A 14,215-nucleotide genomic window follows, 5' to 3' on the forward strand; every position below is an offset into this window, starting at 1 on the left:
TTTTAGTGGAGGGTGTGAGCAAACTGGGGGCAGAATACTGGGGAAATGGGACTGAGGGCAGCTTTGAGTTTGGTCTACTCTCTAGAAAGGCAGTGCACAGCACTTCTTATTGCCTTTTTGCTTGTGTGCTTGTGGAAGGGTAAAAATATTTTTTTCTGAGACTATCTTTGTGCTTCCTGGTGGATTTTCTGAAGGAAAAATAAAACCATTTTGTGGGCCTTATGTTAGGGAGTGGCATCAGCTCCAGCCTGCTTTTTCCTTCCATGTGTTTGCACACCTTTGCTGTGCGGTGCCGTGGGTGCCTGGTCCTTCTCTGGGGGGCTGGCTGGCCACCTCAGACTATTGCACTCAGCTGCGCATGCTGCTGCTCCTCCTGCCTCCCCTGTGGAGCCAGTGGGGTTTTCCAGCTCATGGTGTCTTGAAACTTTCATAATTCGTTCAACCCCATGTTTTTCCCTGTTGCGATCCATCCCATGGGCCACAACGTAAAAATCCTCTTTCCTCTGGCCACCCTGCCCAAGGGCTGGTGTGTGCAGCAGCGCACGGGAGATGGGGTGGTGGCAGGAGGGGACAGAGCTGCTAGGTGCATGGCCCCGGCACGGGGACTTCCGAGGGAGCACTCACTACTGAGCACTAACTACCGAGTTAAAGAGCAAAGCATAGAGCTGCCTATGGCTGGGCACTGTCTCCCCTGCTCCAGAACGCTGAAGGAACTCCTCAGAGTGAGTCACCTTCTGATTTACGTGAGTCAGAAGCTGGGGAGACACTAGTGCACCAAAACCCACGGTAAAACGCTGGCTTTCTGTCGCCAGGAAGACAGAGATGAAGTGGTGTAAGATGTATGAGGCCACTTTTCTAACAAAGTTTTGAACAGGAAAGTTTTGAAAGTTGTAACAGAGCTCAGATAAAAAGGAGAACAAGTGAAAGCAGCTGCATTACTGGTTGCTGTGGGAGAACTGGCTGTCTCAGGGGGACTGTAGGCGAATTCAGATCATTTAAGATCAGAAGCAGCAACGCCCTTATCTTGCCTGACCATCTCTCTGTGGTGCAGTTGCAGTTTGCCCGGATATTTGTAAGTGTTTAAGTATGAATGCTAGAATAAACTATTCTGATCATCTGGTCTGACCTGCAGTGTCAGGCAAGCCACAGGATTTATAGTTTCCCTGAACAACTGTAGCCTTTAGAAGGAAAAAAATCTCCAACCTTTGATATTTTTAAAATACCAATGCCAAACGACGATTCTGCCTCACCTGATGATGGACTGTTTCACTGGCTGCATTTGTGTCAAATCCAGCTTTGCCTGGTTCAGATTCTGACGGTCAGGTGACATCCAAGAAAATATTTTCATTTCACAAGAGAAACTTTCCAATAGTATAAACAAGGATCTGAGGAACTAGGAAAGTAGCACATTGCAAAAGCATGCAAAAATGGCGATTCCTGTGATAATAAAAAATTAAAGCAATGAGCTAATTGTGAGCATTTTGATAGTAGGAGTGAACAAAGCCAGAGTTTAAATTAAAATATTGAGAACTAATACTGCCAGCAGCTATAGGCACATGTAAGCCTGACAGAGTTGTTTTAGGGGCAGAGCATAACTGGAATACACAGAGCTAGCACCAAGCAAAAATGAGAATATAGAGAAAAATACACTAGTTAAGAAAATACAGCTATAGAAAGGTAAGATACATGTGCTATAGGGAGAGATTTTTTAGTGCTCTCTCCATATGGGATCACATGCAGTCAGAACAGCAATAAGAAGAAAATGGTGCTTACTAAAGCTAACAAGGAAAAGAAACTCAGGAGAAACAGCGTGGAACATTGTGAAAGAAGCAAACAGTGGCTCAGAGGATGAGATTTTTGCATCTACCTCATTAAAACGGAGGGGAAAAAGAAAATAAAGCGGGACGATTGGAGCAGTATTAGGTCCAGAGACATGGGAGCAATGCAGAACTGGTGGTACACTGGGTAGCACAAGACATCTCAGCACTATACAAGAAAAGCAAGTGACATTTAGAATCAGAATCATTCAGGTTGGAAAAGGCCTTAGAGATCAAGTCCAGCTGTTAACCCAGCACTGCCGAGCCCGCCGCTAAACCATGTCCCTAAATGCCACATCTACAGGTCTTTTAAATCCCTCCAGGGATGGTGATTCCACTCCTCCCTGGCTGTGCCAGTGCTTGATCACCCTTTAGGTGAAGCCTTTTTTCCTAATATCCAACCTAAACCTCCCCTGGCGTAACTGAGGCCTTTCCCTTTTGTCCTGTCACTTGATTTACACCAAATAAAACCAACTTAAAGTTATGCAATGACTACCACACTTCCTATCCCCCCTCCTTGGAGCCAACTTTAAAAATAAAACATGAGGAGGAACTTCAACTCAGGAAGTGTTGCTTTTAATTTAAACAAGTGAACATGTGCACCTAGGGGTATAAAACCAGGGGGGAATGATTCAGAGAACAGGCACATCAGTAGAGCAATATTATGTCCAGAAGAGATAACGAACTTCTACTAAAGTTGGAAAAAATGCAGTGGCTTTAGTTAGAGCACGCTCGCCTAGCCCTGCAATGAGTAAGGCACTTGTTGCAGAGCATGGAGCAGCCTCACCTCCGGCTGATCCATCCTCAACCGGGCTGAGTCACGGGTGCAAACGCCGGCACAGGGCTGCTCTGGGGAGAAAGGTGGTGGTGCTCTTCTGCTTGAGGGGGTGGAGGGGGTTTCAGGAAGCCTGGAGGCTTTTGGGGAAGGAAGTCTGGGGGACGAGCGACCAGGGGATCTGTGCGAAAGCGAAAAGAAGTAGGGGAGGAAGGGCTGGCCGAGACCTGGAAGTTGTTTCTGGTGAAGAAGCGGGCTGTCGGTGGCCAGAGGGGAAGGCAGTGCCGGCGCATGGCGGTGGCTCCGTGGGCTGGGGTGTCCCCGTGAGTATGTGCCAGGGGAGCGAGGCCGACGGGGCACGCCTGGGCTGCCTCCGGGGTGGGAGCTGTGGCCGCAATGGAGCCCCAGGAAGGGCTGCATCGACACTGAGCTGGGAAATCGCTTTTGGTTTGGGAAGTGCTAAACCATCCTTGGGGCTTCAGTGGTGACGGTGCAAGCTGGTGGCAGCTCCAGGGACGCGGGCACTGGCTGCAGCCTGGGCTTGGCCGGCGTGATGCAGCGTGAGGGGTGATGGGGTGACGGGGTGACGGCTGCCGGTGCTGCAACGGGTAGGGAAAGAATACAGGGCTGAAGAGGCATCAGACAAGTTTCAGCGGTCCGTAAGGCTGTGCAGGGACATTTGCTGCTCTTTTGAGGACAGAAACATGGCCGGCGGTCAGAGGGTGGTCTCTTTGGCTGAGGAGACGGTGACAAGATCCTATGTGAAATTCTGAGATGCCACAGCCCTGTCCCCCAGAGCCACATATCAGGGTGCTACTGTGTGCCTGGGGTGGTGGGGGGCATAGCCCCTCCAACCCCAGCAGGGCAGGGAGCCTGTGCAAGGGGGGAGATGCCCAAAGCTCTCCGTTACCAGGAAGCTAAAGATCTTTCAGGCTTACGCTAAGATCATTTATTTCCTCAAGGAAAATACTGCAGCCCAAAGTAATCTGCAAGGAGGTGTCTTAAGATTTTCCCAAGAGAGTTGTTCCCCCACAATAACACCAGGAATAGCCCCGAACGAGCACCCCACAGCTCAGCAAGCAGGGTACAGCTGGCGTGGCTTGAGTCACAGAAACAGAGAGTTTTGACATTGCGAGGGGAAAAAGAAAATAACGGTGCATTCTGATGGCAGTCACAGGAGAGACTCGCTCCTTTCAGTGGCCTGGTGCTGCAAAATACCCCCTGTACGAGACAGACGTCTCTTCTCAGGAGTTTGAATGGCTGTTCTTAGCTATTGGCAAACTTGGAGTTAGCAAAACAGACTCCTCTTTATTTTCTGTAAGTGTAATAAATATAAATGCACTATGATAAAGAATCAATGGAATATAGTGAGTTGTTACATAAGTAAATTCATTAAATTTTGTTCCCAGACAACGGAGACAAAGGGATGCTGCAGCAAATGCCTCGCAGTGATAGAGTTTGAGTAGGGAGAGGAAATTAGATCCTGTTTCTGAGAGGGGAGAGAGAGTGAGGGTTTGTGAATGAAGAATGAATCTGAAAGGTGCTGCTTCCCTCTGTGCTCAAATACCAGTAAGGTGAATAACAGTGGAAGCTGCAGCTGGAGAGGGCACTAGGGGTCACCACTGTCTTATCTATGTCATCCGGGTTTAATTGTGAAGAAAGATAAATAGATAGATAACATGATAGAAACCAAAGCCAGGCTTTTTTCTTTTTATTTATTTTTTTTATTATTTTTTATTTGTCGGCCAGACAGTTTGAATTCATATCTCCGTTCTCTCCTCCTGCCTGCTTTCTGTCTGTCTCTCCCTTCAAACAAACCCAGGGAAGCCTGTGGGCTGCAGCCAGGGGGGATGCTCTAGAATCAGGGGAGTTGCATCAAAATTCCCTCTGTGCAGCTCCCATTTATTTAGAGCAAAGGTTAGGCAAGTCACAAACGCTGTCAGTCAGGCAGAATCATGTAGCAGCCTTGGCATGTTTCTGCAAGTACTGCAGAGCAAACTGATGACTGTAATGAATAGCACCCTTGTAGTCCAGAGAGTAACTCCCGATACGTTTTGCTCTGCCTGACCAACAGTCCCGTGTCTGAAGATCTTTCCTGATCCTGATTTTCCCCTATCCAAATAAGTATCCCCAATTGCTCATGGAAGTGCAGCTGATACCTGCCCTGGAAGGAGGATTGGGTGTTGGGGTTGTGAAGAGAAGTGCAGATCCTCTTCTCTGACACTCTTTTTTGACCCCGTGTCTAGGAAGTAACCATTGGTGTGGGCTGAATCTATCAGCTTTGTTGGGATAGTGCATTTTAAGGTGGGATGCAAGGTGTCTAGGGAGAAAAAGTATTGCTTTACTGAAGCAGATGATTTGTCTTGAGACAGACAGGTTTCAAGCATAGAAGACCCGATGAAGGTATTGCACCCCTGCCAGTCTGCTATTTTCTAACTGTAGTAACTGATCTTGCAAGATGTAGATTCCCTTTTCTCCGCAGTTAAGTTATGGCAAATTGTGGTGGATTTTGTTGCATGATATTGCGGAAGCTGAAAGTTCATGTGAACTTGAAACCTGACTGGACAATTTATTGAAAGAAATAGCTGCCAGGCACTTCTGGCTTGGAAAGTCCCTTGCTCACAAATCCCTGGAGACAGGGAGACTCCCAGAGAAGTTTCCCCACGATCATGCTCTGTTCGTGTACTCCTTCCTAAGCACCACTTATAATTCCCTTGGGACGGCACCCTGGGATGAGATGGTGTTCAGCCTGACGTGGCACGCATGAGAAGACAAGCACGGATGTACATTCTTCGATCATCACAGCGATGATCAAGCTGCTCAGAGCACGTTCCTGTACATGCACTTTCCGGGGAAGCGTGGGGGCACACGCGGTGCTGGGTGCAAGCACAGGCAGGGCACCCCTGTGCCACCAGCTTCTGCTGGCTCCAGCCCGGCCATTGCTGTGCCTTGGCTCAGGGATGGCTCCGTGTCAGCTCAGGTACACGTGGGCTGCAGTCACGCTAGCATCCGAAGGTGGGGGAGTTCTCCGGCTCTCTATTTTAGGATTTTATGTAACATCCAGCTTATATAAGCCTTTGTCTGTTAACGAAATGGGTGGAGCGTGCCTTGCTTGGATTCCTCGCTAAAGAAGCGCTCGTTACTTAACTCTTACTCAAGGGCTCATTACATACTTTAAGAATATTTTAGTTCCTTTCCTGTCCTGACTTGACAACGGGTTATGGACAAATGATAAAATGTGTAATTCACCCTTTAATGAGCTGCATCTTGGAATACATTAGAAACAGTGCTGTTGAGGTAGATGAGGGAAAAACAAGGCGTACCCCAAACCCTGGCCCTGCGTTGCGTCTTGCTTTCTTCTTGCTCCCTCCTGGCTGGAGCGAGTTTGGCAGTGCTGGTAGGGAAGGAAGGGTGGTTTGCCCTTGCCGGCGTGGCTTGGTCCGCAGGACATGCCTGGGTAGCCGGTGCTGGTACAACCCCCTCCTCTTCAGCACAGCCAGGGCTGCACCCAGCACCAGTTCCCAGGCAGAGGGAACGGGGAGGGGGCAGCAGCACTGAGCACCCTGCGGGCAGGTGTCCCCATCCCAAAGCTGCAGTGGATCCCAGGAAGGTCACACTGCTCTCTGTCCTTAATAAACACCTTTCCAGATCTGGGCTTCAGTTCTCCAGCAGGTAAAGGTGGGTCATATACTGCTGTGTCAGAATGGTAAGGCATTAAAAGCTGTCAGGTGCCCAGATCCTGCGGTGGAGAGGACTGTGTAAACTGTTTTTACATAAACTTGTTGAGCTCACTCAGACCTGACATGCAAGTTACTGTAGGGCTTTAAATAGAAAAACAGTGTGTGTCTTAGCTTAACACCATAAGGAGACGGTTTGCGCTCTCTCCTTCCTCCAGATACTGTGCCTCATACTGACGTGCTTGGCATTTCTTTAAGTTTTATGAATTACTGCAAAAAACCACCCTCCTTTTGATTTTTTCCTCCCTCTTTTTTTTTCTTCTTAAAGCTGGCATAGCCCTCCCTGCAGCCCTGCCCGCTGGGGCTGCACGGGGCAGCTACCACACGGTGGCATCCAGGTATCTGCGGAATGATGTGCCAGCGAGGAGACTTGCAAGGGTTTGGGTTTTCATTGTGCAAAACCAACTCTGAGATACAAGAAATAATCTATTACTTTAGCTCTGAGGCCCGTTTCTGTCCCCTGAGACTCTTAAGGGGTGACACAGATTGGAGATGCACTGCTGCAGGGAATATCAAGCTAGAAGTGGTATCTCATGTTTTATTTCATATATATATATATTAATTTTTACTCTTTTTTTTAGCTTTTCATTTACCAATTTCATTCACACCCGGCCTCGAGAGGAGGAAAAAAAACCCCAACCAAACCCAAACAGAGAGAGCTTTGTTTTTGTTTCCATGGGAATTCTGTGAGAGGGAGGGTGTGAAAGAAAACTGAAATATTCCGGCCGAAGCTGATAAGGTTCGGATCCTGAGCAGCCCTGGGGCTGTCCTGTAGGAACGAAAGTCCGGGGGGTCCTGCTGTCCCCTGGCCATGCAGGTGGGGAGGTCTGGGACAGGGCGGCAGCTGCTGCTGCATCACGGGGAGCATTACCGTGCTGCCGAGCTGCGCCAGAAAAAGCGATTTGGGTGGGAGAAGATATGACTACAACTCCCAGGAGGCACCGTGGCCAACTCAGCCCGTCATGTCTAAGTGCCTTTCATGAAAACTTCCTCCTCTGCCTCTTCCTCCAAAGTTAGGAGGGCAATTGCGGTCCTTGGAGGGCAGGGAAAGTATTTGACAATGTGATTTCCATAAACACCCCTTCCCCCCCTTTTCCTTTCTGGTCTTGTGGGACAAAACAATAAAAATCACTTTTTTTGTGCATGCCTGTGGCTTGACGCCAGTTGGCCCACATTAGGGTGTCTCTGGGCTGCGCCATCCTTGGCAGCATCGCCAGCGGCTGCCCCACTGCAGACCCCACAGGTCTCCTGGGGTGCCTGGTGCGCACGTCCACGGGGATTAGTGGTACATCCACAGGGCTCCACCGCCCCCTGCGCGTGTTGTGGTGGTCTGGGCAGCTGGAGCTGAGCACCGTTCTGTCCCATCCCTCTGTGTGCCTCATGGGAGCAGGTTCCAGCCCTTTCCCTTTGCACTGCTCTGCAATGGCTACAGCAATCCCCATCTCCAGTTCCTGGTGAGGTGATGCTCAGGCGTACAGGGTACACCAGCCCTCTCCATCCTCAAAGAGCTGCAGAGTCACTGTGTCACGGGGCAAGCCAATGACGTCTGCAAACCTGGCAGAGGAGTGGTAAATCCACCACCACTGGTGGACCCTTTGCTCTACAGAGGCTGGGACGGGCCGCGGCAGCGGCCGGCAGGGTGGTGTCCCCCTCACACCATGCCAAAGCCAGCCCTTATCCCACTGCCAGGTGGTGCAGCCAGTTCCTCCCTGCCTCGGGGCTCTGTGGGCTCCTGCCCAAATGGGACCCAGCTCGGGGGAAAAGCTACTGCCCAGTTTTTGCTGTAGTTCCCCTCTGGTCCCCATGGCTCTGCAGAGGCATCAGCATCACCCGTGCTTGGGGCCGGGGAGCTTCTCTGAGGCTAAACATGCGGGACAATGTCCTGCAAGTTGTCTGCAGATGTGAAAGACAGGCAGAAAAGCACTCAACTCAAGCAACCGATGGTTGTTTTGTTTGGTTTTGCCATCTTTGATACTTCATGTATCCAGGAACACGTGGGCTGTGGTGACCGGTGTCAGCTGAGGCAGAGCGGCTTGGCAGTGCTGGGCTGGGGGGTAGCGTGTTATTTGTAACACTGCAAAAAACAGTGCTGGAGTTTGTGCTAGCGGAGCTGTGCCCATTTAACAAGGGAAAAGCAGCCCAGTACAAAAAAACCTCTACAGGTAAACCCTTGTATTTAGATGACATCTGTGCTCAATACACCAGATGGATCCCTGCCACGACTCCACTGAAACTACCGAGGGCCCTTCTGCACCCTAACCTTTGGGAAAAACTGCTTTTCACCACAGAGTGAGAGTGCTTTTCTGGGTGCAGGAAAATGGTTTGAGACGTCTGGAGAAGTTGATGGCTTTTTTGTGCCATCACATGCTAGCTCCAACCTGCTCTGAGGCCAGAGTTTGGCATTTTTCTAGTGTCTAGCAGCCACTGTCCCTGCTTCCTCCCTTTCCCCCTCTTTGTGTTTGCTATGCCAAGTAGTGACCACGACTGAGGATGAGGTTCTTTTTTTTAAAAAAAAAAAAAAAAAATCTTTTTCTTTTCCTGAGTTATCTTTCAGTTCCCAGGTTGGGTTTGGTGTGCAGCAGCATAGGCTCCTCAAAAAGCCCTTCTGCAGGTGTCTCTGTATGCCTCATATATCCCCACTTTTGGCCAGGTCATTAGCCATGGCAACAAAAAGTTTTAGAGAGAAGAAAAAACATGAATGAAGTGCAACTAAATAACAAAATAAAAAATTCCTAACATTAGCACCTTGGTTTCGCAGATTGCAGTGACATCGATCCCTGTGTGACTGGCACACAGCGCGCTCTTTGTACCGGCATCAAACATTAAATAAGAAAACTTCACACCCTCTGTGACAGCAGTAAGTGCCCTCTGAGGGATGTGTGGAAGTTCCTGAAGATTGAAAAGCAGCTGGGAACAGAGAACCAAAGAAGCCCTTGACAGACAGAGATATTTTTCATGGTTTGTGGCAAGTATCCACTCTATAAATTGCCTCTGGGACAGGGCAGGTTACGGGGAAGTGTAGGAAATCGCTAATGGACACAGGCACAACAGCGTTTCTCCTGATAACTGTGATAACAGAGAGAACTGTGGGTGGAGAACCTTCTGTGTTGTGCTCGGAGACAGGAATTGTGCTACACAGAGGCCAAAATGCTCATCAAGAGTGTTTGCTCTCTTCTGCTACTGGTCTAACCCTGCTCACAGTGACTGCCAAAATAAACCTAGCATCAGAGAAATTAAATATGCATCAACTGAGCTAAGGTTTATGGATCTGTAAAGTTTTGCCCGAATTCAGCCAGCCAGTTGCATAGGAGATGAGCACTGAAATGAGCGCTGGGTGGGTGGGCAGGGGTTTGCTGTGGAGAGAGTTGTTCCTCCCTGTGTCTGAGAGGCCCCCTCCCCACAGCAGCGTGCGTGGACAGATGTGCAGAACTGGGAGACAGTGGAGGTCCCCTGCAGCCCGCTGGCCTCCTGCCCCAGGAAGCCCTGGGGTTAGCAGCGGTGAGGCTGGAGGCTGGCAGAAACGGGGCAGCCCAGGCAGGCAGGCGCCCTGAAGGATGCTCCCCGCCATCTGTCCACCGATTCCTATCCGTTGGCGTTGGCATGAAGCCCCTCTGCAGTGGGGGGGAATGTGTCCTTCTCGAGCACGGCTTTGCCCGCTCTTTGGGACAGAAAGGCGATGCCAGTGATACAGGGTGACTTACCATATTTCCCACTGCCCCTGTTCTTTGCTGCAGAGTTCCACCCTGATTTTCTCTGTTGCTTTGTTCTCTCATGACACTGAGCGTTACAAATGTCTGTGCTGTCTTTTTCTTGCTCAATACAGACGGCACTGGTGAGCCACCCTGACTCACAGCTCTCCATAGATGCTGAGTGTAGCGTTGCTTGAGCTCAGCACCGTGAGTTGAAGGAAGCTGTGTTGCAATGCTGTTGGGGACCCACCTTAGATTTCTGAGTTTGATATGAAGCCTGAAGCACGTCACTCACGCTGATTTTGGTAAGCGAAGTCATAGTAAACCCAGTGTAAATGAGCAGAGCCGATGTGTTGCAGTTGTGCCCATGAACAAAGCCAGTACTGTTCCAGTGGAGAACGTGGGGATGCTTCAATATGGCACGGCCAGAACAGGGGTAGAAGCTGCCTCTGCATTAGCCGTGACCAAAGTTGGGTTATTTATCTCACAGAGATTTGAGGACCACGGTTCAGTTCCTCACTATTTAAAAAAAAAAAAAAAATCCTTCAAGGAAGAAAAATATCATTAACAACCATATTGAAACCTTGCTGAAGAGACAGAATTCCCTGGAAAAAGTCAGCAAGACGTCCCCTGTGCAGCTGCAGCGGTGGAAGCCGTAGTGCTGCAGACAGGTTTCAGGCATTTTACCAGCATGCCAGTCTGCAAGACTGTGTTATAGCTGTTTAACGTATGGAGGATTTTTGCTTCTCTGCTTGCCAGTTCAATGGCTCCATAAGCACATTTTTTTTTCTCTCTCTCTGAAAAATCTGCTTCTTTGCATGTTAAAAAGGGTGTATGGGAAGTAACATGAGAAATGCAGCATGTGCAGGCAAGTACCGCTCAGATACAAACAATATGTGACCATAATTATCCGCTTGTCTTATGCTAAAAATAACATCGCATATGTACTTAATTCATTGTTAATTTGCACTGACTTTTTCATTTGTTCCCCTCGCCAAATGTAATTTCTTGGCGGCGGCAGGGGAAAACTGACTTCTCCCTGTTGGAGTAATTGGGCTTCTGCGAGGAGAGTGCAACAGGGGGGAAATCCGCGCTCCCTGTGAAAGCTGCGTTTGCACGAGTGTGGAGCAAATCACTTTGAGCCCCTGTACTTGCAGCTGTGAAGTCGAAACAGAAAAGCAGTTCATGGGTCATTTCTTGATTATTACTTTTTTTTTTTTTTTTCCTCCCCCTCTGCTCAGAAGTGCCCAGCATAAAAAAAGGGGCAGAACTCATTAAACCGCCCTGCCCTTTTCCTCCACCCTTCCTGCCAGCATCCCACTATTCTCCTTAACTGGCGGGGAGTGGTTTCCCTTAATTAGCAAGTGCTCATAGGCTGCAGTGCCTTGTGGGCTGGGTCGCCCTTCTCCTCGCCTGCGGAGCCGGGCTGGATGCTGGAAGCGCGGGGCCGGGCGGTGCCGGGGAGCGCGGCGGCTGCTCGGGGGGGCTCCGCCGGCTGCCGGGCCGCCGCGTCCTTGGGAGAGCGCCCGTCTCTGCCAGCGCCATGGGGCACCCGCTTCCACCGGGGCAGGAGGTGGGTAGAGAAAGAATTGGCGCTCCCGGTGCGCTCCCGGTGCGCTCCCGGTGCGCTCCCGGTGCGCTCCCGGTGCGCTCCCGGTGCGCTCCCGGTGCGCTCCCGGTGCGCTCCCGGTGCGCTCGGCTGGCTGCGGGGCCGTTCGGGGGAGGAGAAGGCGGTTCCTTCCCCACAGGACGCTTATTTTTCAAGTTCATTCCCTGCTTGGGCTCTTGGCTGAGGCAGGCGTTGCCGCTGGGAGGTGTTTCTCAGCCCTGCAGGGCATACTCGGGATGATTTACTGGTTTTTCATGGGTTTAAACGGGTGGGTTTGGGTCCAGCGAGGCTGCCGAGCCTGGGCCAGGCTGGTGTCAACTGTGGGGGCTCTGGGTCTGGGAGTCTGGAGATTGTAGCTTTGCGTTTGCTGTGAACTCAGCGTTTCAGAGATGTACTTGGCTGGTACGTCTCCAAAGCCGGTGAAATTGTGTCTGTGCCCTGTCCCTTTGAGCAGTTGCTGTTTTGGGACATGGGAGAAGCCTGAGGGTTTCCTGGTGTGCTGGCAGCGGGCTGACATAACCCCTTCTGCTGAGCTGCCGGCTTGATTTTTTGCAGTGGAAGCCTTTTCTGCCTGTTGCTTTTTTTCTTGATTTGGCATGATGCCCTTCCTTGGTGTAGGAGGCTGCTCTTCAGAGCTCTTCAGCCCCAAACACCTCTACCTGGCCTGGGCAGTGATTCGAGCCGGTGCAGCTCCGTTGACTTTGGGAGTGTTTTGCCTGCGCGGTCAGGGCTGACACGGGCTCCCTGTGCGCAGCAGGACAATACGTACTACGTGTCCAGGTCTATGTGGTCTCCAGATCCCTCCTTTGAGTAAATCTGTGCGACGCCTCTGAAGTCAATAGAGTTACGTGGCTGTTGGAGGGGCAGGCACTGGCAGTGTAGTGGGGTGGACGCAGCTCTGCTGGTTTGACATTTGGTTGGAGATTGTAAGTAATGAGGTGTCGTGGCTAGGCTGGTGTGTCCATGGCTGCTGGGACAAATACTCCCCGTTTGCCTGTGGTGCTGTGTTTCATAGCTGTCTGTGTTTGCAGCGTCAGGGGGGACTCATCTTTGAGTGTCTTCAGTCGCTCAAGAACTTGTGTTTTCGTTCCCGTGCTGCCTCTGGCATTTGATAGTGTGAGCTCATGCCAGAGGCTTGCAGGTAACCAGGGAACTTAATTTCTGACTGCCTCTTCGCATGATGCTCCCAGGAGTGTTAGCTCTGTGGCTTGGGTCTCACAGCCAAATCCTGCCCAGCTTTGCCAGAAATTGGGAAGCTCCAAGTTCAAGCCTGTGGGCCCCAGGCCACCCTTCCTTTTCAGCTTGCCATCTGTATTTACTGTGAATATGCAGAAAGCCCCCTCCTTCAGGGTAAGTGTTTCTGTGCGATGCTGAGCGCTGCCCAAGGGTGCTGGGATCCCTGATCCCCGCTCAGGGGGGTGAGCGCTGAGCACTGTCGTGGGATGGTGGCTGCCACCCCCTTGGTGTAACTGCCTGTGCCTGCGGCTCTAAGGGGCCCTTCCTCCTGTCCTTTTGCTGCAAGATACCACCAGAACTGTAAAAAAGGGGTTTTGCAGTGGAAAAATGTGCCTGGGCTCCACCTGCTGAGGGGTGCAGCACATGGGAGACCTGCGGGGTGTCCCCATCGCCCATCTTCATGCAGGGTTTAGCTGTCCGAAGGGCTGGCCCCCCCGGTGCTGCCCTCCCCTCCAGAGAGGGGGCCAGCCCCTGGCTGGGTCAGAGCTTGCTGGAGGAGAGGCTTGAGGCTTATCAGAACAGGTTGGGGAAAACCCCGATCCCTCTGAAAAGACCTATTAGAATCTATAGAGATTCCCTGTGCGCTGTGGTTCAAATGATTAAATGGAAGTTGGAGAGGTACAGCTGTTTAATTTTTTTTTCTTTTGCCAAGGCTTAGCTTTCCTACTTAGAGAAGATCAAAGGGTCTTGCTTAAATACCCATTTGCACATTTAATTTTGTCCAGATACATAGCATCCTTGTTTTCAGGATTATTGAAAATTAGTGGTGAGGCTCTGGTCTTACTGGAAAAGACTTAATAAAGTGATTTCTGCTGGGGGCTGTGATGCTCTTCTTACTGTGAGAGGCTTGAACTCCTGCCACAAATAATGCTGTTACTGGCAGGTGCCTCTTGAGCTTTTGCAGCTGAGGAAGAGTTTGCTGGGATCAAAATTGCAGCTTCTTTAAACTGCTGAAGATACTGTTTAATATAAGTAAAATTATGAGCGCTGGGTAGGTACTCTTTGCTGGTAAAATCATTCTTTCATGAAGCAAGCTGAAATCCCATGCCTCACCTAGAAGTTTTTACTGTTTTTCTTACTAGTAGCAAAGTGTAAAGGCTTGTGTCAACTTGACATTGTTATCCCCTGTAATTTATGAGGTGCTCTTTACGCTGCAGGTGTGTCTGCAATAAAGATCCTGTGTTTCACAGTGGGCCAGCTTTCCAGCAGGGATTTAAGAAATCTCTTCCATGATAAACCATGCAAAGAAGAGCAGCTGTGTCTCCTCCGCCTGCTAGTTAGGCACTGAGCTTGGGTTTTTACAGTTATCCCTTCTCCAGCAATTGATTTAAAGCAAGTTAGCAAAGCTTCAG

The 14,215-nt window shown here is 50.3% G+C and overlaps 1 protein-coding gene across 7 annotated transcripts in view; it reads left to right on the forward strand.

The window, feature by feature from the left end:
- Window positions 1-2,560: 2,560 nt before the first annotated feature.
- Window positions 2,561-14,215, forward strand: part of PLD1 (phospholipase D1) — a 75,928-nt gene continuing 64,273 nt past the window's right edge. The window contains exons 1-3 of one of the 7 annotated variants that reach the window (XM_027794401.2): window positions 2,561-2,678; window positions 9,088-9,287; window positions 10,153-10,323. The gene's annotated coding sequence lies outside the window, so the exon portion shown is untranslated. Of the gene's footprint in view, window positions 2,679-2,760; window positions 2,920-9,087; window positions 9,288-10,152; window positions 10,324-11,421; window positions 11,592-14,215 lie in introns of those variants that run through there. The other 6 variants (XM_055816909.1, XM_027794402.2, XM_055816911.1 and 3 more) reach the window with 6 other exon arrangements.

The sequence above is a fragment of the Falco peregrinus genome, chromosome 12 (genome assembly GCF_023634155.1).
Source record: "Falco peregrinus isolate bFalPer1 chromosome 12, bFalPer1.pri, whole genome shotgun sequence".
Classification (NCBI taxonomy): Eukaryota; Metazoa; Chordata; class Aves; order Falconiformes; family Falconidae; genus Falco; species Falco peregrinus.